This window comes from Neovison vison, chromosome 3, assembly GCF_020171115.1.
Source record: "Neovison vison isolate M4711 chromosome 3, ASM_NN_V1, whole genome shotgun sequence".
Lineage (NCBI taxonomy): Eukaryota > Metazoa > Chordata > Mammalia > Carnivora > Mustelidae > Neogale > Neogale vison.
The window spans coordinates 35,485,981-35,511,842 of record NC_058093.1 but is presented as its reverse complement, the minus strand read 5'-3'; positions in this window follow the sequence as shown (position 1 = coordinate 35,511,842).

Here is a 25,862-nt window from a genome sequence, read left to right as displayed (position 1 = left end):
GCCTCGCTGAAAAGCCCTTCATGACAGCATGCTTTGTTGTTTACCTAGGTGTGTTGTCTGTTTTCTTTAAAGGAGATGTTCTGAGACAAAAAGAGCAAAGGGACAATGTGCCACTGGCACAGAAAACCCATTAAGGTTTATGTCAGGCCCGTTCTGTGCCAAATACCAGGGAAATCACAGGTGTGTTCTGAGACAATGAAACCCATGTGCTTGGGCATATGAGTAGATCACTAACATCAGCTCCATTGGGATGATGTTTTTCAAATATAAATCAGGTTAATAAGTACCACTATAAATTAAAAAATAAAATCAAATCAAGATCCAATGGCGACTGGGGACACTGCATAATCCTCATAAACTGAAATAATATAAAAATGTCTATGAAAGAGACAGTCATTTTCTGCCTATGGTTTGCTGTCATTTGCATTCTCTTCTCAGAGCTAGTTGATTTCTGCTGGTTTCTCTTTGCTTTTCAGGAACAGAGAGAAAAGGACATTTGTCAAATTCATGCTTGTTTCATACAACCTGGGCCCTCATACTGGATTTTGCAGCCTATAGAGTTCTAAGTTTATAAAAAAGATTCTTATTTCTTCAAAATCAACTTTCTTTTTCTCCAAATAATAATACCCTCCATGTTTTTTGTTGCTTTATAATAATAAACCCATTTTCACATATTTGCCCATTTAAGCAATACAGCACTCTTAGAAACTTTGGTTATTAAGTGCATTTCATAAGGTCATTAATTTTTATTATTATTTTGTTTTCTGTATGTCACCTCAAAATACTAAAAGAATGAGATGGATATCATTTTTAAAAAATAATAAATAAATAAAGCCAACATAGTGGTCCTAAAATAATCCTGACTGGGTCTCGGGTTCTTTGGTGCTTGGTTCAGTGGTTTCTGCCATCTCAGGAAGATCATCAGAATTAGTCTTACTCAGAGTTTCTGGGTGACTCAGTGGGTTAAGCCTCTGTCTTCGGCTTAGGTCATGATCTCAGGATCCTGGGATCGAGCCCCCCATTGTGGGGGGGGTGTCTCTGCTCAGCAGGGAGCATGTTTCCCCCCTCTCTCTCTCTGCCTAGCTCTCTGCCTACTTGTGATCTCTCTCTCTCTGTCAAATAAATAAATAAAATTTTTAAAAAAGAGAATTAGTCTCACTCAGCAGTTTTCATTCCATGACTTGTTATGCTCCACAACAACTGTGAGAATAAATGTTTAAATTGCTCTCAGAATTAACCATTTTAGTGACTTGGGAAAGTTAAGGGTGAGGGAGCCTGACTGGTTCAGTTCTGGGCACAAAGTGAGAATGGGCAGTTTGTCAAGGTGCATGCATTTCCTCCGTAATGAATTCCTCCACTAATTTAAAAGGGATTAAAGGTGGCCTGTGTTCAAGATGGTACTACTTGCATTTAGGAACAGAAGATATAAAGAACCATTGTTTCTATTCTTTACTGCCTAATACTACTAATAAGAATTGAAATAAGGTGTTGTATTTATACATGGTGGGCAGCTCATGGGTGGTAGTTAAAGCTCTGTGGTAGATAAGGTCATTTCATTAAATCACATAAAATGAGAGGGATAAAGGACTGAAAGTCAAACTCTGGTGAATAACATTTACATATTAAATGGAACAATAAGATTAAACTCTGAAAAGAAGTGGGAAATATCAGGAAATCATGTAATAGCATCCTGAGCATGAAAGGAGGGGAATATATTAATTTTTTAGGGCTGCCATAACAAATCACATAAACTGGGTGGCTTAAAACAAGAGAAATGTGTTCTCTCACAATGTAGAGGCTAGAAGCACAAATTCAAAATGTCAGAAGAGACATGCTGTCCTTGAAACCTGGAGGCAAGGACCCTTCATTGGCTCTTCCAGCTTCTTGAAGTTCCAGCCATTACTTGCTTGTGCTGTATCACTTCTGTCTCTGCCTCCATTTTCATATGGTCATATACCTTCTGTGTCTGTATCTTCACATGGCATTCATCTCTGTGTGTGTATCTGTGTCCAAATTCCCCCCCCCCTTTTTTTCAAAGATTTTATCTATTTGAGAGAGAGAGTATACAAGCAGGAAGAAGGGGCAGAGGCAGAAGGAGAAGCAGACTTCTCACTGAACAGGGAGCCTGATGAGGGATTCAATCCCAGGACCCTGAGGTCATGACCTGAGCCAAAGGTAGATGCTTAATCAACTGAGCTAACCAGGTACCCCAAACTTCCCTCTTTTTATAAGGACATCAGTCACATTGGATTAGGACCCACCCTATTGACCTCATCTTAATTTGATTACATCTGCAAAGCCCATTTCCACAAATCAGGTTATATGCACAGGTACAGGGAATTAGGACATCATTAGGTCTTTTGAGGGACATAATTCAAACCGTACCAGTGTTAGAAGAAAGGACAGTAAAACATATGAAATGAAGCAGAGAACTGGTAGGGTAAGGACTAAATGTGTCCGTTGGATTTCATGATTAGAAGTTGGTTAATAACCTTAATTTCAGCAGACTCATTAGAAGAATGAGAATGATGGCAGATTCTTTAGGGTTGGGAATGGGTAGTGTAGGAAAATCTGTGATGAGGGTAATGACCAGAATGAGATGTAGGGATGATGAGAGTTGTGTGAGTGAGTAGGAGTAGGTGCTGTGGAACACTTGCATATATGTGTGTATTAGAACAGATTTTCATGGTTCCTTCAATCTACTTATTCCTTCCTATTGGTCTTTATTACTAGGCAATAAGGAGTTTTTGCCATAATAACACTTAAGTGATGTGCTTGAGGTCAATATTTGTGAGAAAAATATCTGTAGCAACTGAAACCATGTATCAGCATGAAGCCAAGACCATTCCTTCTGAATGAGTTGATAGAAATGATGAGAAAGCAGTGAGATGTTCCACTCTATTTTCCTGCAAGGATGGCACATTTGCATGCACTGTAGCTGGATGGAGTTGCCAGAATAAATACAGGATGTCCAGTTAAATTTAAATTTTAGATAAAAAAAATAATGTTTGTATAAATATATTGTGCAATATTTGAGATCCACTTAGATTAAATGTTTTTCATTGTTTAGCTGAAATTTAATGGGATGTCCTGTGTTTTTATTTGCTAAATTTGGCACCCCAATATCTGAGTGACTATGTGTAGTAGAAGAAAAGGGAGAGAGAGGGAGTGAGAGAGATACTATGACTATAAGAGGAGTCCAGACAATAGGAAGGGAAGAATCAAGAGCTAAAAGGGAGCAATTAACTTGAAATACAAAAAACAATAATTCTTTCACTGAAGCAGGCAGAAAAATGTGGACTAAATATAAATATTTCCAATTAGGAGAATAGGAGTTTGTGATAATTCATTCCTAACATCTATACTTTTAGCTGAATTAGGAGGGAACATCATTTTCTAGGATTGAAGAGGTAGACAGGAAATTGGGAGGAGGAGCTTGGGGGGAAGTAGTGAATATTTGTAATAGCCAGTTGGGGGGACTATATATCACAGGAAGTTAGAGGTGATGATTGGTGGTCTAGGAGACCACTAATTGAGCCTCCCTGTGGTGCAATATGAGCAGCAAGAAGAGCAACCCGATTTCTCAAGAGTGCTGCCGAGGAAATGGTTTAAGTTGTAGAGTATGGAGAATTGCCAAGCCGGCACATCCCCAAGTCTGGGAAAGGGATTGATGACACTGGAAAGGGGAGAGAATACTGAAAAAAATCATCTCTCTCTCTCTCTCATGTTTTCCTTCATGTTAGTTTATTGTTAGGCAGGCTCTTATATCACTGTGGCAAGATGCCAACAGAAGTATTAGCCTTAGGCTTGCATATTAGGTTGATAGAAACCGTTGATTGTCTAATCCTGGACTAGGATTGGGGAACAGGGTCAAGAAAACTGGAGTGCCATATGGTTTAATGGGCAGATATAACCTGTCACATATATTTCCAGAATTTGAGAACTAGAAAGATGGAAAATGATGTTGGCGTGGGGGAGGGGGAGGACATAAAAGAGCCAAACATAAATTGGATACTTTGGCTTAAGGTTTATCCTCCTTTTATAATTTTACGTGTCCACTGACATTCAGCCTAATCATATAGAACTCATGGGTTGCAAAGGAGAATTATGGTGGACATAAGAAGTAGCTTCCTATTTGCAGGTGAAACTGAACTGAAGTATGTTAAGTTGATGGATGTCTATCTCGTTCTTCTAGATCCATAACTGCATACTGGCTAATAGTTATCCTAAGAGAAACATAGTAATTTGTGGTCAGAGTAATAAAGGCATGATCTAATTCAATTCAACAAGTCAGTTTAACAAGAATCTACTGCATGTCTATCACAAAAAAAATCACTGTGTTAGAAATTAGGAAATATGGTGTGCTATGTACACAAGTGTTCTCAGAAAATATTCTTGAATGGATTTACTGACATATATGAGGAACAGGATTAACAAATCACCTGAAATTTTTGTAATAAAAGTTTAATACTAGTAAGGATTTGTGTGGATGTTATTGGGAGAATAGTTATCATGAAGACTGAACTTTGAAATTTCTTCTTGTGTAACTCATGATAGTATAAGTTAGACTGTAATGAGGGAAAACAATTTTTTCAAATTTCAGGGGAAGAAAACAACGCAGCCTTGACTTTTTTGCCCACGTAAATGTTTGTCTTTCATTGGCAGGGTGCTGTGCTCTATATGGTCCTTACTGAAGGTGACAAGGTGGTATGGGTTGTGATCATGCAGAACACCAGCAAATAGTTCAGAAGAAAGCAAGGCTAAAGGATAGTGTAGTGCCTCTTATGTGCTTCCATCTAGAAATGACACTTCTGCTATGTCCATAGCAGAAGTATCTTTGGACATATATCTATGTCCAAAGAAAGTCCCATGGTCACACCTAACTTCAAGGGGGCAAAGAAATAAAGACTTTCCATTTGCATGGAGATAGAGAGAAGTGAGATGGCTGTCAATATTAACCTATCTCCATTTCTCAAAGCTGAATCAAAATATCCAGTCATTAGCTGCTTCACAATGAGGATATCATTATGAGATTTTAATGGCAACCACCACTTATAAGCATCTATTAAATTCTAGGTATTAATCTTGCAACACTGGGTGGTAACATTGGCTTTCTCTTTGTGTAGGCAAAGAAAATGAGTTGCGGAAGTTATAAAATTTGTCCACAGTCACAAGAGCTATTACATGACTATATAAATGGTTCACATTGTCCACTTCTGAGAGAATTCACAAATACCTCAGATGTTTTTACTCAGGGAAACTTAGTGCCTGATAAATGCATGTTGACTAACATTCACTGAGTAATTAATAAACCACTGACCTAAACACTGCTTGTGTATTTTCCCATTTAAGGAATAAACATCTGCCCAACTGTACCAGTTCTATAATTTGCCCTTTCCTTGAGGGATAGGTAATAAATTATTTCATTGCTATAGTATAATATTTACAAGTATTCAATTAGGCCAAAAAGAGCACTCAAAGTAGAGAGCATTACACAGAGAAAACCTGAGACTTGACATGGAGAGTTCACTCTTCATTTCATCTCCATCTCTCACTCTCTGAATGAATCACTCAACTTTCTCCCACCCTGGCTTCCTTTCCTGTAGAGTTAGTGGGTTAGATCAGTGACCACTATTCACCTACTTGATACTATCTATGATGGTTTTTCTTTATTCACTCTATATCCATTTAGACTAATTCAACAAGGCAGAATTTGAAGCCTCTATCACTTTTTAAAAAGGGTCTCTAGAGCAAGAAAGAATAATGACTACAATAATGGCCAGAAAAGGACAAGGATATGCTCAGTCCTCAGCAGAGGAATTAGCTTACTAGGGAACTCTTTGTTTATGTCAGGTTTTGAGGGATTACTTGCAAAGGAATCAGCATGACTAATTAAAGCAATGGTCCTGATTTATTCTTTGGATATAAAATAGGCCTACCAATTTCTCAGCTTATTACAACTTCTCTACAGCCTAAGGTTTTCTGCTTGGCATCAGACTTAATACTGTACCATGAATATGAATCAAGTGGAAGGTGAAGTCAGAAAGATGTTAAATAAAAGGTTAAAAAAAAAAACCCAGCCATTCTTCCCTCATTTCCAGCTTTTTCATTCCTTAAAGACTTTGAGATCATAATTCTCAGTTGGTGACTGAAATCACCTCCTTTCATGCTCCTACAATATTAAAATATCACATTTCTAAAATGAAGTGCTATAGCAATGGTATGAAATGTAGGCTATTTTATAGATTCAAATAACAATTTTCTCTCTAGACAATAAACTCACCACACCAGTTTTTCTCAAGTGACAGTAAACATACCAAAGAATGACTTCTTTCTCAAAATTTTAAAGTTAAGTGCATTTGCTAAAGAATAGGTTATATGATATGAAAAATGCATGCTGCATATAAAGTAAAGTTGTAATTATATCAGTTCAATCATACCATTATGCAGAAAAGATAGATGCTATTATATAATTCAGCTATGATGACCAACTGAGTCTCCAAACCTAGAGATTCAAGAAAGATTGAACTACTTGGGAGCATAAAGTATTTCAGGTGTCCAGCCAATTATTACCATAGATCATATCCAAGGAGTACAAATACCTTAACATAGTTTGCAGACTCCAATCTACTACTTGCTATTTCAGAGAAATCAGCTAGAGTTTCTTATTGAACAGAAATAGCCAATATTTCTATAACTTTTTTCTATATATAATTTTTTCACAAAAGTTATTTGATACTGTAACACCAAAAAGAGAGTATTATATTGATTTTCACTTTAAAGGAAAGGAAGCTGAAGTTCAGTGTCCAAAGCTCAGGTTGTATTAGGGAGATCACGATACAAAGCCAGGTCCATAGTCTCTAAAATCTATACCATCTCGCTGTCACACATAAGCCCTAAGTTGACCATTATATTATCCATTGCCCTCAAAGAAATAGTGACAAATGAAGTAGGATACTTCTGATGTAGCACAGATATAGTGTCTAAGACAAATTCAAGAAACAGATATTTATTGAGTGTCTACTATGTGCAGGACATAGCAATGGGCAAGACAGATCTAAATGTCTGCCTCATGGATTTTTTTTTTTTTAAAGAAAGGGATAGAGATGATAGGGACAGAAGGAAATGCAGAGAGATAATCTTAAGCAGGCTCCCTAACCAGCACTGAGTTAGGGAAGGTCTCCCTGAGAATGTAATATTTAGCAATAATTTAAGTCAAGAAAAAGAGATCGAAATGAAGGTAAATTGTAATTCAAAGAATTATCAGGAATAAAACTGAGAATAAAACTCTATCATAGCTTCCCAAATCTCCAAAATCCTCCACATTCAACTGAAGGTAGGAGGTATGAGGATAAGCCTTGCTCAGCCATCTTGGATTAGCAGGTGCTAGAGAGGAAGTGAACTTTGGGTTGACTCCAGATGGTATCAGTGGTGAGTGAAGTGCTGGCAGTCAAACACAGGGAGCGCCAAACTGACAAAATTCCATTCTCTTGAGGGAAAGGGTGTTTTTCCACTTCCCAAGTTGGGAGGGAGTTCCAGGACAGGACTCTAACTTTTTCTCCCCCTTTTTCCCTAAACACCTGGCACCTTTGCTTCTTTTGTTTCCCTCATCTTTTCTTTCTAATTTCTATATAATAGGAAAAGAAAAACAGTTTAAGAAATGGTAATTCCTCCTTTCCTACCCCCTACTCCTAATAATTTTACTCACTTCTCATCCCCAAAGTTGTTTTTTCCCCCTGGCTATACCTAATTCTCTTTTTTCATGTAAACTCATTCTGTTTGAGAATTTAAGAAATAAAGACTATATTTGCATGCATAAACAATATCTTCCATTGGGTGATTGATGAGCTTAATCTTCAAGGATCCAGCCAAAACCATTTTAAACCTTTCTTTGCTTTTATTTAGTGAAATATACCATTTTACTGAACTATTACAGCTAGACTGGTCAGTTTGGTGTGGCAAGTGTGGGACATCCTACAAAGAAAAATAAATTTGAACCTAACCATCAATCTTCAGTTAATTTGGACTATATAAAAAGAAGTGCCAAATATTTTTACTGTAATACTTCTGGATAGTATTGGAAGGTAAAAATATTCTCACTTTCTCCCTCCTTCCACTTCCAACAGGTGTATTCAATATTACACCAGATTGCCTTCTGTGCTGCTGTCCCAACAAATCATCCATCTGGGTTTCCTTCATCCTTTTTAAATCACAGTGATGAATACCTGACTTTAAAACTTTACATATGGTGTCTCATTTTGGTTGGCCTTTCTTTAAAAGAAAATTTATTATTTACCTGGGGGAAAAATAGCTCCTCATCTCACAATTTTCTCAAAACTTTCCAACATTTTAAATATTTAGTGCTGTAAGAATAAATGGAATGCCCTAACCTGATTACATTGATAGATGCCAATAAGGTTAAATTTGGGGCTTAAATTATATAGACTTGGAAATGACATTTTGAAAATTTAGAGTTTCTATAAGTTTAGAAATGCAAAGACTTAGAGAAAATCTAATTGGAAAGGCTATTAGTAGTCATCAATCTGTAATCTTACTTGATGTGTAAATCCAGTATATAACAGCCCAATAAATAGTGCCTAGTTCATACTTGAACACTACTACCATGTCTTTCAAAATATACAGAAGGATGGGGTGCCTGGGTGGCTCAGTGGGCTAAGCCTCTGCCTTCAGCTCAGGTCATGATCTCAGGGTCTTGGGATCTGACCTTATATCGTGCTCTCTGCTCCATGGGGAGCCTACTTCCCACCCACCCTCTCTGCCTGCCTCTTTGCCTACTTGTGATCTCTTTCAGATAAATAAATAAAATCTTAAAAAAAAAAAAAAATATATATATATATATATATATATATATATATATATACAGGAATCTCAAGCTGTGTTTGGTTGAGAAAAAAAGGAGAAGAATTAATTAGAAATATGATACTCTATTGTCTCAACAGAGACATTTAAAGCATCAAGTTTCAGGACAAATCTAAATATTTTCATGTGTTCTCAAAGACTTTGATAACAAACTTGGGTTTATAAGAGGGTAATGACTGTATTTTCAAACAATAACAGACAAGAAATCTAATTTCTGCAAAATTCTAATTTGGTCTATTTTTTTTTCTAATGCAGATACTTCTCTGAAAAGGATTCTAAGGTTGACATCCACTTTGAACATCTTTTCCCTAATTACAATGAGAACATAAAATATGTTTTATGAAATTATATTGCCAAAACTATTAAGAGCAGTATGTGAACTGTTTAATTCCTCTAGTCTCTGTTTTAAGTACATGGAATTATTTGTATGCATTTTTTACTGCCTTGCACATGGATTAGTCACATTTATTTAAAGATTGAATCAAAAATTTAAAAAATTAAAAATAAATAAAAGTGGATTTATCAGTATCAGAACCTGTCTTGAAATGTCTAGCTTCATCTTACTTCACATATGGTATTTCTGTATCTTAACTCACTAACAGTTTTAGATGAGAGTAATTATGTCATGGAAAATAGTACAGCTTGTTTATTCTTAAGCATACAGTTGATGTTTTCTACAGGTTTCAAATAATTTTATGGCCTTAGTGTATATTAGCACTGGGGTTAAAAGCCAGGAGTCAGATTTCCTGTGTTTGAATGTTGGATCTTCTATTTCTCATTATATGACTTGAGCTCATTACTGAATCTCATCCTTATGATGTGTAATAATTATACTTCTTTTTAAAAAGATTTTATTTATTTATTTGGCAGAGAGAGAGAGATCACAAGTAGGCAGAGAGGCAGGCAGAGAGGGAAGGTGATGCAGGCTCCCCGCTGAGCAGAGAGCCCAATGTGGGGCTAGATCCCAGGACCCTAAGATCATGACCTGACCCGAAGGCAGAGGCTTAACCCACTGAGCCACCCAGGTGCCCCAATATGCTTCTATTATGCCACTAGATTTAAAAAGCAATATCCATGTGAATGTATTCATCTCTCTGCCTATAACATAATAGACTTAAATTTTAGTTATTCTACTTGTAATTTTTCCTAAGCACAAATTTGAATTGATAATGCTGACAAAGGATAGTTTTCTGAGTTATACTGCATTGGTCAAGAGTCAACATTGTCTGCCTATTTGCCTGACCAATTCATTCCAGTTTCCCAGAGATTTGCTGAATGTTAGTGCTGACAGCCCTACATCCTGGGAATCTTTCTTTAACCTGGGAAAACAGGGATGATGGTAAGCCTACCTCTAGCCTGGATTTATGACTCTCTAGTCTCACTTTCATTCTCTTTCTCTCTCTCTCTCGCTTTTTTTTTTTTCCCCCTTATTGGTAACTCCTGAATTATGATAATTAATTTTTTTAAATTTTTATTTATTTATTTTTTATTTATTTGAGAGAGAGTGGGAGAGAATGAGAGAGAGAGAGAGAGTATGAGAAGGGGGAAGGTCAAAGGGAGAAGCAGACTCCTAGCCGAGTAGGGAGCCTGACATGAGACTTGATCATGGGACTCTAGGATCATGACCTGAGCTGAAGGCATCCACTCAACCAACTGAGCCACTCAGGCTCCCCTATGTTAATTAATTTTAAAACACCTAAAATCTTACAGTATGTATCATTTATGAATGTAAAGGTTTACTCTAATTTTTAAGTTCTGGATTAAGAGAAACATGCTACCTTGTTTGGACAGGTATTACTAAAATGGGTGAGGGTGATCATTTTTCTTCCCCACGCTTACAACAAATTTAGTGCTGACTGGTTCTCAGGGTTGGGGTCTAGAATGCCTGGGCTAGCTGAAGAAATCTCAAAGTATAGGCTGATTTTACCCTGAGTAGTGATTATTTTCTTGGAGATCATGAGCTGACACTCAGGGAATCTGGGAAACTCTTAAACATGTAATACAATACATGTGCATATGTTTGTGTATGCATTTTTCAGGGAGAATACTCATAAGTTTTATCAGATTTCAAAAGGAAACCATGGTACCCAAATGTGTAAGTTTTACTTCCTGGAGAAGTCTTGAAAAACTAATATTTGTGTAATTTGGGTCTATTTGATGCTAGGTGTACATACTCCCAGTTCCCTATTCCCCCACCACATGCACACTCATCCTTTGAAATCCTTAGATTTAGTGATTGAAATCACTTGATTCAATAATAACTTCAGAATAACTTGATGCAAATTAGACAAGTTCTGAGTTGGTCACAAATTTGATTTTATGAAGGGTGCCTGCGTAGCACAGCTGGTTAAGCTCCTGACTCTTCTACTAAAGTCATGATTTCATGATTTCAAGTTGTGGGATTGAGCCCCACATCAGGCTCTGTGCTCAGCATGGGGTTTGCTTCATATTCTCTCTCTGTCTCTCTGCCCCTCCTGCTTGTGCTCTCTCTTCTTCTCGCTCTAAAATAAATAAATCAATCTTTTTTGAATATTTGATTTTACTATATGGAAAGCCTGTATTTGATAGAGCATTTCTGTGAGGACTTTCTTTTTAAGAACAATGATTAATATTATTATAACAGTAACAGAGAGGATGTGTTAGAATAGGCAAGGTCTGCTCTAGGTTGTATACACAGTGTAACCATGTTATTTACCCTAATCATGAGCTTAGGTCAGTGACTAAATAGCACTTCTAATTTTTTTTTCTTTTTTTTAAGGTTTTATTTGTTTGAGAGAAAGAGAGAGAGAACAAGCAGGGGAAGCAGGAAACTCTCCACTGAGGAGGAAGCTAAGTGCAAGACTCGATCCCAGGATCCCAGGATCCTGGGATCCCAGGATCATGACCTGAACTGAGGGCAGACGCTTAACTGACTGAGCCACTCAGGTACCCTGAGCACTTCTAATTTTCTAATGAAAATCATTTCCTTATGGTAGCATGAAATAGCATGTGCTGAATGATCATCATTGGCAAAACCATAGGCATTCGGTGTTTGAGAGCCGAACTGTAGTTGTAAACACAAAATGATCCTAAGCTCCAATAAAAGGTTTCTGAACAAGAAATGGATTAGGAAAAGTGGTTTTAAGACTAAATTTGAGAATAAGAGCATTAGAGGTGCGTCTTTATGTGGCGACAATGCAGGGGTGCATAGGTGGACATGGCAATTTACAGGGGTATATATTTTTTAATTTTTTAAAATATTTTATTTATTTATTTGACAGAGAGAGAGATCACAAGTAGGCAGAGAGGCAGGCAGCAAAAGAGGAGGAAGCAGGTTGCCTGCTGAGCAGAGAGCCCTATGCGGGGCTTGATCCCAGGACCCTGAGATCATGACCTGAACCAAAGGCAGAGGCTTTAACCCACTGAGCCATCTAGACAACCCAGGGGTATATACTTTAAATTGCATATAGAGCTGTAGCAAGAGGTGAGTCCTCTGTCATCCAGGCAAAAACATTCCTTGTTGGGTTGGACATACTGAACTTATTTGAAAAAGCATTGCATAAAACTTATCAGATTACCTCTAAATTCATGGTTGCTAATGTTAAATGGACCTTCAACATTGCTTTTTAAATTGACTTGAAATTCCATAAAACATATTGTTTATTTCAGTATTTCACAATACTGTCAAACCTTTAGCCTTTCACCATTCTTCACGCTCAGTAAATGATTACTTATTGCTTCACAGAGAAAGTATAAGCTGCTAGAGAGGAAAGCATTCAGTTCCTGAAACCAAAAATGCCCATCTGCTAAAATGGAAGTGATAGATCTAGGGCTTCTTCCATTCAAGTCCAGCTTCTTCACCATTAATCAAGTCCCTCTCTTCCTGCCACCACAGGAATCTTGTACTTTACATTATCTACTGTATTCTGAGTCTTGTTACTCTACTTGAGCTTTCTTATTTCAGATAAACTTGCCTCTTATTTAAATGAAAGAGAGAGAGAGAAAGATCTTTCCTCTGTTTTGTTTTCTCCCACTCCTGCACTTTTCTTTTATTCCCTCCTAGTCAAAGTTTTCAGTGGTTGTCTCTACTCATTGTCTCTACCTGCTGCACTCCGTACTATCAGTTTTCCACTCCCAAGCTGGCTATGCTAATACTACCAATGAACTCAGCATCACAAAGTCCAAAGGGCAAGCTTTCATTGTTATCTTATTTGAATCTCAAACCCATTCAATGTACTGGATTTTCCTCGAAACAATTTCTTTTTTTTCCTTGAAACAATTTCTTGATTTGACTCCACTGACACCAGAAACTTGTTTTTTTCATTCAACTCACTGGTCAATCTTTCCTGGTTCCCCTCCCCTCTCCCTATCTTCTTCTCTTCCACTCAATCTTCAAAGGTTGACATTCCTTCAAAGGTTGACGTTCCATCCAAATGTTTGACCCTTCCCTCTAGTGCTCCCTTTCCAGGCAATATGTGGTCCTCCCCTCCTTCAAACTCAACTGTTGACTCAACATGTGTTAAATGCCTCAAACTCAAGTCTTCAAAACCAAATCAGTTCTCTTTTACCACAAACCTGCTCTTGACCTGTGCATTACTTTCCATTCTTTCAATTTTGCTTACTTCTCTTCATATCTAACATCCTAGTCTAAATCAACAATGTCCTGGACTTGTTCTTTTCCTATTCACTACAACTCCTTCAACAACTTGCCTCTTTTTCTTTTTTCTCTAAGCAGACAGAGTTGTCTTTATAAACACAGATTTGTATCATGTTATCCCTCTTCTATTATCCACCAATGGTTTGCCAGTGCTCCTAGAATAGCCTCCAAAGTCTTTAACATGAACTACAAAGTCTTGAAATTATATCACACATTGATTTCTTAGCCTCATATCTTACCATCCCCTGACACACTGTCTATAATATAGTCACTTTGGCTTCCTTTCAATTTTTCAATTACTGTGTGCTCTTTCACATCATGAAGAGTTCATGCATTCCCCTGCACCTAGCTAATTCATCCTGCAGCTTATGAATCTTTCACTTGACCCAGATTAATTTTCACAGTAGCTCTCTTTCTTAATATTTATAACAATTGTCATATGTGTAATTACTTGTCATTATTTGTTTAAAGACTTTATTGCCAACAAGATAATAGGCTCCATGAGGCCAGGCATTATTTGCATTATTTACAGCTGTATCATTAGTACTTTGTTGAATGAAAGAAGATACACCAACCAAATCCCCGTTGTGATAACTTCTTGATTAATCTTGACACACACACCCACAAAAATCACTTGGAAAGCTAATACAATAAAGCCACTGCTTTTAAAGTCTTCTCAGGTGGCCAATGAATTTTCAGAACTCTTCTCAACTGTTTATAAAGTTCATTTTTTAATATATGTATTTATTTGTTTGCCTGCTTGCTTACAAATATAATAAATATTGCAAAGAGTATAAAAAGCTTATATCAAACAAACAAAATGCAGTGCTTCTGTGATTTGCAAAGTGTTATAAATAGATAACATCACCAAAGAGTTTAGCTGTAACGAATCTAAATCACAGACATGTGAGCAGGGGTAAGGAAACCAGCAAAGGTATGGTGACACATCTGGGATCAGCCACAGAGTGAAACTATCATCACACAGAAGTCTAAGGGGGAGCAGGAACTGTTCCTGGTCGCTGTTGTGTAAATCCATGGAAGAGGGATCTCCTATCTGAAGGAGATAGGAGACCTGAGACCTGAAGGAGAACCGTTTCTGCTGAGAGACTGAAAGGCACCAGCAGCAGGATGTAAGGTGGGGTCATGCCTTACCCTTCCTGCATGTAACTGCCCCTCGGTCTCTCACTGATGCCTGCCACTGGTCTAACACAACAAAAACCAGGGGACAAGGTGGGGACAGGATAGAGAAAAGTAGAGAGTAGTTTGCTGGGTCAAGTTTGAGTAGGAGAGCGAGCCTCAGAGAATATTCAGCATGTCTCCTTTCTTTCTTAATATTGTGTGAAGGTGGTTCTTTTTTATTGTTGCTGGTTTTTTTTTTTTTTTTTAAAGATTTTATTTATTTATTTGACAGACAGAGATCACAAGTATGTAGAGAGAGAGGAGGAAGCAGGCTCCCTGCTGAGCAGAGAGCCTGATGCGGGGCTCAATCCCAAGACCCTGAGATCATGACCTGAGCCGAAGGCAGCGGCTTAACCTTCTGAGCCACCCAGGTGCCCCTTGTTGCTGTTTTTTAATGTCTGTGGGTTTATCTGTTCTAGATAGCCTAACAGTACAAATTTAGTTTTTTTGTTTCTAGAATGATGCTTAATAATTTTTTCCTTAGATTCTTTCCATACCACACTGAAGTAGGGAGGTAAAATGACTAAATAAGAATTCTTTAAATTAAAAGTACAACCCATAAAATATAAATTTGCCAATGGAAACTTTTTTCAGATGATCATGTGAATAAGATACAGGAAGAAGTTTTTGTGAAGATATGACCAAAATGTAACAGGTGTCATCATGACTAAAAGAAAGCTAATGTCATGTATATGATAACACAGAGATGTGTATAAATGCTTTAAGCCAATTTTTCTGGATAAAGCAATATGGTAATAGACAAGAAACAACAGAGGTAGATAATAGTCACTAAAAGCATTTGTAATTAGAGAAAAGGATTTAATTCTACCTCAGAACCCACTTAAATACTATTGTAGGTCAAGACTCTTACTAGTTTGCAATTTGGACAGCTGAGCCTCTCCTTGTCATCTCTGTTGGAAAATTAAGCAAGAATGGTGTGGCCTGATAACAGACATTCTGTTAGCTTGACCCATATGGACTGCTGATAATTGCCCATTAAACAGTGGTGCCATCTAATATAAGAGTGCATGTTAGCTCTGTGAGTTTTCAAATAAATAGTTAGATAAATACATGCATTCTGGTTTTCTGAAGTTTATTAGTTTCTTCAAATTACTTGGCTTTTTAAAAATAGTATTCATTTATTTGGTAAAATACTAGCAATTTTTGAAGAAAATGTACAAAACTTGTATTATAGCCAACAAATAATGCATCTGTGCCAGAATTAATCTCTTTGACATAGCACTTTCTGAAAGTAATTTGTTTATCTTTTCCATAGTACATGCTTGTACAAAATTCTTTTGTGAATATAACACATAGACTCATCTTTTTCATTAAGCACTTTAAATGTAGCCAGATGCTGTGGTGATGGGGGAATTTCAAATCTCTCTAATATATTTTAAAAAATAGCATAATTACTATTTCTTCTTTGACACTTTTACTATTTATAAAAATGCTCTATGGATATATTCTCTTATTCAATTTTCATGTTTTCACTTCTGTAGAATTTAACAGGAGCAGAGAGTGTTAATGAGAATATCCTTAGGCAGTATTTTTCAAAGCTCCAAATCCAAAGACTTCTACTTCTTTGTTATTGGAAGCAAACAATAATTTTGATGTGTTAAAGACTTAATAAGAAACATGCATAATACTTACTTTTGATACAAACCTTCTCACATTGGGCATTATATGTTGTATTTTTGTACAAGGGAGATAGGAAATATCTACAGAGAGGTTTATATTTAGGCTTGTGACAATTTATAAGGTAAATAATTTGCTTTAAAATTGAGGTTTAAAATTATTCATATGATAAAATGCAATTGAAATTAGCTTACAACAACCATTTTCTACTCTAATAAAATGTAGTGGATTTTTATATTTCTGGGTCTTGAATAAATAGGAGATTGAAAATGAATATAAAATCTTTAATTTCATAAACTATTCATTAGCACATCTCAAAATCCTATTCCACTACAAATGAACTTTATGGTAAGAAAAACAAATAAAGAATAAAGAAAAGAAAACTCAAAATAATGGCAGGAGGTATACCTGTGTGCTGGAGAGTTTACTATACATGTTTCTTAATTTGGCTTCACCCTTTAGTTGACCAGAGATGGCAGGTGACATTGACCTGGGTTATGTGTGCTGAAGGATGATAAAGGACAGGAGCAAAGCCCTCCCTCATTGACTTGGCAGGCATTTCCCTCTACATCACCATGGCTCCAACTTTTGTTTTCAGAGGAGAAGTTTCTGTGAAAGCGAGAAATCTGAGGTTTCCAGCCAAACAGGAAGCAGAGAGCGTTATTAAAGCAATGGCCACCTTTGCTCAGGTTTAGTGCCAATGTCAGCTTGACATTTGCTTAGGCCTGGTGGTCTCAAAGATTTGGCTTACAGAGTAGTTTTTCAACACTTGATGGAACTGGAGAAGCTGTCAAAAGTAAGACAAGAGTAAGAACCAGGCTGGCTGGACAGTTGATCGACCTCTCTCTACGTATTAATAATTAAATCATCTCATGTCTCTGAGCCTTCACATGTAAATTGGTATCTGTCTCACTGGTCTCAGGGTGGTGTTATGGGGTTAGATGAGTGACTGTATTAGAAAGTTCTGTAGCAGCTACCAAGTATTGAGTAGGTAGAAGATGTAGGATTACAATTGCATTTAATAGCTAATATGAAGCATTGACCTGGGAAACTTCTCTAAAAAAGAAACAGAAGGCAGTATATCAAAGAAAATGAACTGAACCATTTGAACTTTTGAACAGTCTCTACTCAGAGGCTGTATATTTATTTCTGTTACAAGGATTCAGTCTATTGTTGTGGGTCTTAAACATAAGAAGTATCTGATGCACTTAATAAAAGTGTGATTTCCTAACAATTCCCTTAGGTATTCAAGGTCAGTGCATTTTCTGAAGTTTGGTGATTCTGGTGAAGAGGTCAGTATGGAGTGGGTCCATCCAGCTTCTGTGCTTTTATGGAATATCCTAGCATTAAGGGGTGTTAGCCCTTGGTCAACTGTGATACTTACTACCTATGTGCTCTCAGGCAATGATACGGACTGCATTTTTTTTGGGGGGGGTGTCTCTACAAAATTTATTTTATTACTAATGTGAAGGTATTTGTAAATAAAGCCTTTTGGAAGTAATTAGGTTATGAGGATGGCACCCTCGTGATGCGATTACTGTCCTTATTTGAAGAAACAAGAGAGCTTGCTTCCTTTTTCTGCTCCAAGGCATGTGAGTGTACAATTTGAAGGTTGCCTTCTATAAACCAGAAGGAAGGCTCACACCAGAACCCAACCATATTGGTACCCTGATCTTAGACTTTCGTGCTTCAGAATTGTGAGAAATACATCTTTGGTCTTTAAGCCTCTGGTAATTCTTACAACAATCTGAACTAACTAACATAGGCAAATATGTTTATTTTTCCATCCCTTTATCATTCATTCATTCATTTAATATTCATTGAGCATCTATATGCTAGATACTGGGAATAAAAACAACCAGACTGAAAAACTCTTCCCTCTTGAAATTCTAATTCTTGTGGTATAAAGGCAGATAACAAGCAGACGAAACTGAATGACAATTCATACTAGGAGAATGGCCATCCATGTTTTAATAGAGAATAGTCATAGGATTTATTTTAGTAAGGTGGGTAGAATTAAGGAAAACACATTATTATTTGGCCACTGATTACATTAATCATGTTTATCCTGAGAGTACACATTTTTAAACATTCTGTTTTCTCATCTGTAAAATGAGAATAAATTAGGGAACTATTTCAAAATGTTGTTGGGAAGATTAAATATGATCCCTGTGAAGCATTTAGCAGATCCTCAGGTAGATAGCAAATGTTCGATAATGGTAGCCATTGTTGTTGTTGTGATTATTTCAGCTCTTAGTATAGTGGAGAAACAAAAAAGCACTAAATAAACAAAACTATTAGGTAAATGATATACTCACTTTCCTCATTTTTGGAATTTTATTAGTGACTCAAGAAAGAAAATGGCTGTTGATAACAGATTTAGACCTTATATAGATTAAAATGTGTATGTATATATATTACATGCATTTATATATTATATTATATATTATATATGTGTATATGTATTTAGTTATATATTTTTATATATACATATATACACATATATTTTTGCCACAAGTTATAGGAACAAAAAATCTGTTTAAAATGGTCAGATAAGCAGAATTCATTGTCTCACTGAAGGTAAGGCAGTGATTAGGGCTTCAGGTCAAGGACAGACCAGGGGTTTCAGTCAGCCTTCATTCAGCTCCAGTTTCCCATCAGTCTCTGGATCTGCTTGGCTCTTCCAGTGCTGCTTCATATAGGCAACTAAATCATGATAATAGTGCCAGGCCTCATATCTGAACCCAACTAGATCCAGTGGAAAATACACAAACTTTTTTTTTTTCAATTTATTTATTTTCAGAAAAACATTATTCATTATTTTTTCACCACACCCAGTGCTCCATGCAAGCGATGCCGTCTATAATACCCACCACCTGGTACCCCAACCTCCCACCCCCCCCCCCGCCACTTCAAACCCCTCAGATTGTTTTTCAGAGTCCATAGTCTCTCATGGTTCACCTCCCCTTCCAATTTACCCAAATTCCCTACTCCTCTCTAACGCCCCTTGTCCTCCATGCTGTTGGTTATGCTCCACAAATAATACACGAACTTTTTAAAGGATTTTTCAGAAGTGAGAAATATTTTCTTTCTCAGCAACTTTAACATCTCTCTGCACCTCCTTTAACAATCGGGTCACTTGATTATTCTTGACCAATCTCCATAACGAAGAAAAAAGCCATTTATTGCCATAGACCTTCCCTTCCTTTTCCATTAACTGTGGAAAGGGCAATGATCGCAATTGTTGTGGGCTCATCAGCGCCAAGTCTTCAGTTTGAAAAAAAATTCTTACGTCCCTTGAAGGAACTGTTGAGACCGCCACACACTCTGTAAGTAATTCTGGAATCCTTCTTAATCTCACATGGGGCTTTAGTGCATTGGGTTTTAAGTCTAAGGGAACCAACTCGAAGTGTTCAGAAAACAAGTAAAGGTGACTTGAGGGGGCAATACTTAGATCTCAAGAGCAGAGTTGTTGGTGATGCTGTGTGTGTGCCTGTGTGTGTGGTGTCAAGTTGAAATTCAGAAATGTGTAGGGATAAAACAGTTGTTCCTTCATTCTTACATTTATTAAGTGCCCAGACAATAAGTGCCTGGAATGCAGAACCTAACTTCCGGGATGTGGAGGTGAGAGCAAGAAGGGAGTGCGGAGTAAAAACGGGTATAACATTAGGAACATGGAAAAATGTCATGCTGCTGCAGTCTGCAGATTAACTGGATCATCCTGAAAGGTAAGTTAGGCTAAAAGAAGCTATCTTATACCCTCTATGTCTAGAGAAAGGAGACAAAGGGAGAAAGGGAAGGAGGGTAATTTTTTTTAACCAAATTATATTATGATCTGTTGCACAATCTTAGTCCTTTGAGTACCATCTTCAGAATATTTGTCCAAATCAACATGTCATCTGAATCAGTATTTTCTTACTATTTTCCTTAAATAAACTCTATTAAACTTAATTTAATTTTATTTTTATCATACTAATCCCCAAACATGACAGTTTAATATGCTCATTATATTTTAATATATATTCATTAAATGCATATTCTAATTTTTTATAGGTAAAATGAAAAAAAAAAGTCTTTTTGCATAATGCTTGAAATAATCTTCCACCGGTGGAACCTGTCTCACACTTTGGGAAGCATGGCTTTATTCTGGTCATCCCTTTGGGAGCCCCCAGATTTTAATTTTAGCATGCAACACATTCACAGGGCTCTAAGTCTCTAGATTTGGATGTCCTTCAGTTTAGCAAATATTGAGGAAGCATTTTCTGGGAATTTAAACTTTTATTTTTAAATCTACCTAAGCATTTTCACTCACACTTGTGGGTGAGTCCTGAGAAAGTTCCCTTTATTCTTTTCCCAAGATGAAGTTAGAAGTCCCATGCTTTTGTCCTCCATCCTTTGCTCACAGGCCTGATGCCCTGGACTCAGCCTCTGGAGTGAACACTTTACTTTCTCCACTGTAGTTTGATCAATGTATCAACTATGACATTTGCCTTTTATAGATAAAGGGGAAAAAAAAAGATGTCTCTTCATGTGTCGCTTGTGCTAAATATTCTGACACATTTATTTTTTATTTATTGCATATTAGATTTCAGGTATTCAATTTTTATTTTTCTGGCAAATGGTGTCAGAAGGTTACATCTTAGCATATGTCTGGAGCGGTACATACATAAAACACAGACACTTTCAAATGGCAAAACTCAGAGGAGGAAACAAAGGACACGCTGTAAGAGTTTAACCAAATTGTTTTACCCTTTCTGCTGCAGAAGTGTGAGAATATAAAGGGACATCATTTAAAGGTACTGTAGATTATATAGTTGTTCATTGGTAGCTGTGTTTTGTCCTGCGCTTAGGTTGAAAGGAATGACTGACTTTGGGAAACATGTTTTTTTATTGCAAGAAACATGTTTTGCTTCGTTTAGTTTTTAATTGTAAAATATACAACATGTACCAAAGAGAAGCTTTTAAAAGAAGTTCATGTCGGGGTGCCTGCATGCTCAGTGGGTTAAGACTCTGCTTTGGCTCAGGTCATGATCTCGAGCCCCACGTTGAGCTCTCTGCTCAGCAGGGAGCCTGCTTCCCCCTCTCTCTCTGCCTGCTTCTCTGCCTACTTGTGATCTCTGTCTTTCAAATAAATAAATAAAATCTTTTTTAAAAATTAAATTAAATTAAAAAAATAAAAAAAGTTCATGTCAATTATCAAATTATATCATAATGAATGAAATCAGGAAATCCATGAATAAATTCCTTCTAACAGGACTTTCATCAGAATCGTTTATAAACGCAGGTTCTCGCTCCTCTTTTGTGTCATTAAGAATACTATTTAGACAATGATAACCACACAGGAGAATTATCTATTTAGTTTGGAAATTTCTTATTTTGTTATTAATAAGCTTAGATGACTAGCTTCTGATTAACCTTTTTCAGTTAAGAGTCCAACAATCTGAGCCAGGTGCAGCCTCTCAGACTCTCAGTTTCCTTAACTGGAAAATGGGCATAATAATAACTGAGTTAACAGCTGCTGCGTAGAGTTGTTAAGGGAATTGAGTGAGAAAATTTATTTGAAACTGGTTTGTAAATTCTATGGGACTATAAAATGTACAGCAAGACTGTAACACATATATAGCACACATGTAATGTATTTATAAATTACATAATCTATATAATATAAATTAGCACATATTACAATTATTGAATGATGGTCAATAATACCATGCAACTTTATATATTTAAAGTGTGGCTTGGATTCATAAATATGTTTTCTATTTAACATATTATTGTCTATCTATGTCTAAACGGGCACTGACATGTAATTGTTCTACTGGTTCTGGATTATTTGTGATTAACATGGATTTAATACTGAAGTAATTTCTATAGTTGCTTAGAGTTTTAACTTTTATTTTGTGTGTTTTAAATATCTTCTGCTGGAGTCATCTTATTAAATTGGACTGTATAAACATGTAATTATTTATACCAATTCATGCTAGGGCTATGGCATAAGGACTGCCAATTTCCCACCATTGCAATTTTAGCCATAACCGGTCTTAAGTTATTTGAATTAAACAGTTCACTGTCTCAAAATCATACTTTTTGAATTTTCCCTACAAGTCATACCTTCATTAAATTAAAAAAATAAAATTACTTTATACATATATATTTTATATATACAGAAATTTAAACTGTGTGAAAGATGTATTCACAATTCTTAAAAAGTTGGTAATTCTGACCTCCAATATATGTTTCAGAAACAGTAAATAAAACTTTCTCTTAAAAAGATGTTCTTCATATTTTAAAATAACTTTAATTTCCTTGGATGTGAGTACTATGTAATTAAGTAATCCCTTATACAGAAAAAAAAAAAGTGTTAGATGTATATACATAATTCTGCCACCACAGTTAACAGAAATGTTATCATTAAGGGTTTTCTACATTCTTGAGGAAAGTAATAAATGTGCCCAGGGCTGTCCTTTTTTTTTTTTTTTTTTTTTTTAAGAAGCATTAATCATATTGACTATAGAGTTGTAGCAGAGAAAAAGGAAAACAGAGAGGTCATACCTAGCAACAACTACTTCTGAGAGAAAACATTCTGTTTGTCAACCTTGGCTAACATGAATGTCATTATTAACCAAGATTTGCTGTCATAAAGTATCTCTTACAGTTCTCACAATTCTTTATATATTGAAATATTTGTTCTTTGCTATTTTATAATTCCCAAATTTACCCCTGGTTTTATAGATAATTTTATTTTCTTAATGGATAATTTTTACTAATTCATTTGATTTGCCTTATGGAGTACAACTTGTATATGGTGGTTTCACATGGTTCTAAGCTTGATCTCTTGCCTACTTCTGAACCATCAGCAAAATTCACATAATTGTGTCAGGTAAACTCAACATCAACTGAATTTAGTTGTGTTTTCACCATTAATTCTGGCAAAAGTTTTTTATAGCAATGTGGAATGTTGGCATAATTAGACTTTTCAGGGTAGATCAAAGACGCTTATGTCTGAGAAAGGAACATGATATACTGTTACATTTCAGAGCCAAACATGTACATGAGACCCATTTTCAACAAGCCCAAGCCATTTTTAGAATGTGCCTGATTTGGATCAAATTGTCTTTTTTTCCCCCCTTCAGAACTTGGCATCACTGATATCTTTCATATTTTTCTTAGAACAAATGAGTTAAGAAATTCCTGAACAAGTTGTGAAACTCCGTAATCACCACTAAACAAATTTAATTTAGTAGTTTATCTGAAAACTATTCATCAGCAGAGGAAAAAATATACCAGAAACACACTTGTGGGTCTATGTGTTTTTCCAACATCTCCTAAATGAATTTTTCTTGATTGTGTATGCTGATTCATTTGGAGACACACATAAGAGAAATCTGACATACATGTAAGTGTTTGTAGTCTGAGAGAATATTTATGCTCAAATTTAAGCTAATTTTCTCTATAATTCCATTGCTTTGCACTCATAAAAGATTACATTTAATTCACTCAATTCAGATGATTTCAGACTTTGTCCCTGTAAGTAATATTAATTGTATTTGAATTGCAAATGACCACATAATCTCATTTTTAATTTCAAGCCTGGGGACCAAAAGATTCTACTAAAATCCAAACAGATGTTCAACACGAAGAATGTTTACAGTCTTACTGAATATAAAATGTTTTTTGGTCACTAAACTTTTTTGATATTAACAAAAGGTTTTTGCAAAAAGAAACCCATTTTTGTGTGTGGCCTCATTTATACAGCAATTGTGTGTGTAATCAATTATTTACAATTCTTAGTTTCTGCATTATGGGGTTGGGAGGACACAACAATGTATTTATAAAGTAAATGTCTAAACTTCTACTTTTGGTAAATAGGGTAAAAGGGACAATTTTAACCCTCGAGTGTTCAATAAATTTTTATTTATTTAGGAAAAAAAATATATGAGGCAATGATTTTAAGGTACTAGACAACAAGCAGTGAAGGTCAGTGATGCTGGAAAAGAGGGAAATAAACAAGTTAAGTTCTACAATTACCCTACTTTACTACCTGGAGAGTTTCCAGGCCATGGTACAGGAGGAAATGGAGGCAAAACCATGTGGTTACCCTACAATAAGGAGAAGAATTAGAAGGTGTAAGAGGACCAGTAGTGGAGGTTCTGTGGACAGGCAAATGGTGAGGAGAAATTTGCACAGAAAGAGAATGAGCTTCAGAAATATGCCAAGGGTTCCCTCTTACACATCCTTAGCTGAATGTTGATCGTGCAAAAGCAAAACTACCAGTCCAGGAAAAGAGCAGACAGAAGAATCCTGGAGCTATACCAAGTCTTTAAGAGTTGATGTTCTCAGAAGTCAGGATGTAAAAACTTAATAAAACATGGGTCATGAGTAGAATATTACAAAATAGTATAACCTCAGTAGTAGAGAAAAATCAGCCCTGGACTAAAATCTTTTCTGGTACCACCTAGTAAAGCTCATAAATAAGCTTTTAAAAAGATCAAATTATTTACACATGACCTGAGATTCTCAGAAAAGAGTGAATGAAAGAAAGAAAGAAAGTCTCAAGTATTTTTTTTTGAGTATTAAAGAAAAACACAATATTTAAAGAAATAACCTGAAAAATGTCCAGAAAGAAAAAAAGATCAGAAAAATTATTACAACAAGACACATCACAATCAAATTGACTAATACCAGTGATAGAGAAGAAAATCTTTTGACAGAGAGAGATCACAAGTAGGCAGAGAGGCAGGCAGAGAGAGAGGAGGAAGCAGGCTCCCCGCTGAGCAGAGAGCCCGATGCGGGACTCGATCCCAGGACCCCGACATCATGACCTGAGCTGAAGGCAGCGGCTTAACCCACTGAGCCACCCAGGTGCCCAGTATAGAGAAGAAAATCTTAAAAGTAGTTACAGAAAAAAACACATAGTACCTGTAGAGAAATGAGAATTAAGATAACAAATGATTTGTTTTTTGAAACAATGGAAACCAGAAGAGAGTGGAGCAATATTTTTAAAGTACTAGGGGAAAGTAAAACTGTCAACTTGGAAGCTTACACCCAGTATGGATTTTTTCTAAAACTAAGGCAAAATAAAATATTTTTAGACTACAAAAGTTGAAAAATTAACTATTAGACTTTCAATATAAGAATGTCAAAAGAAATTTTTCAAACAGAAGGAAATTATGCCAGGATAGATACCTTGATCTGCACAGAAGAACGAAGAACATCAGAATTAGTTGTATGTTAGATATGTACAAATTATTTTTTATTTTAATAATCAATTTAAAAGTTAATCATTTAACCAAAAATAATAAAAGTGCAATGTGGGGTTATAACAGATGCAGAAGTAATATTTATGATAATTATTTAAAAAATGCTAGGATAGATAAAATGTAAATATTCAGTTGTATTTAAAGTAGTATAATACTATTTGAAGACAAACCATAATAAGTTAAAAATAAATGCCAGAAAACCTGAAAGCAAGTACCAAAGAAATACATATAAGTAGTTAAAGGAAATAAACCAAAATGGAGCAATGAAA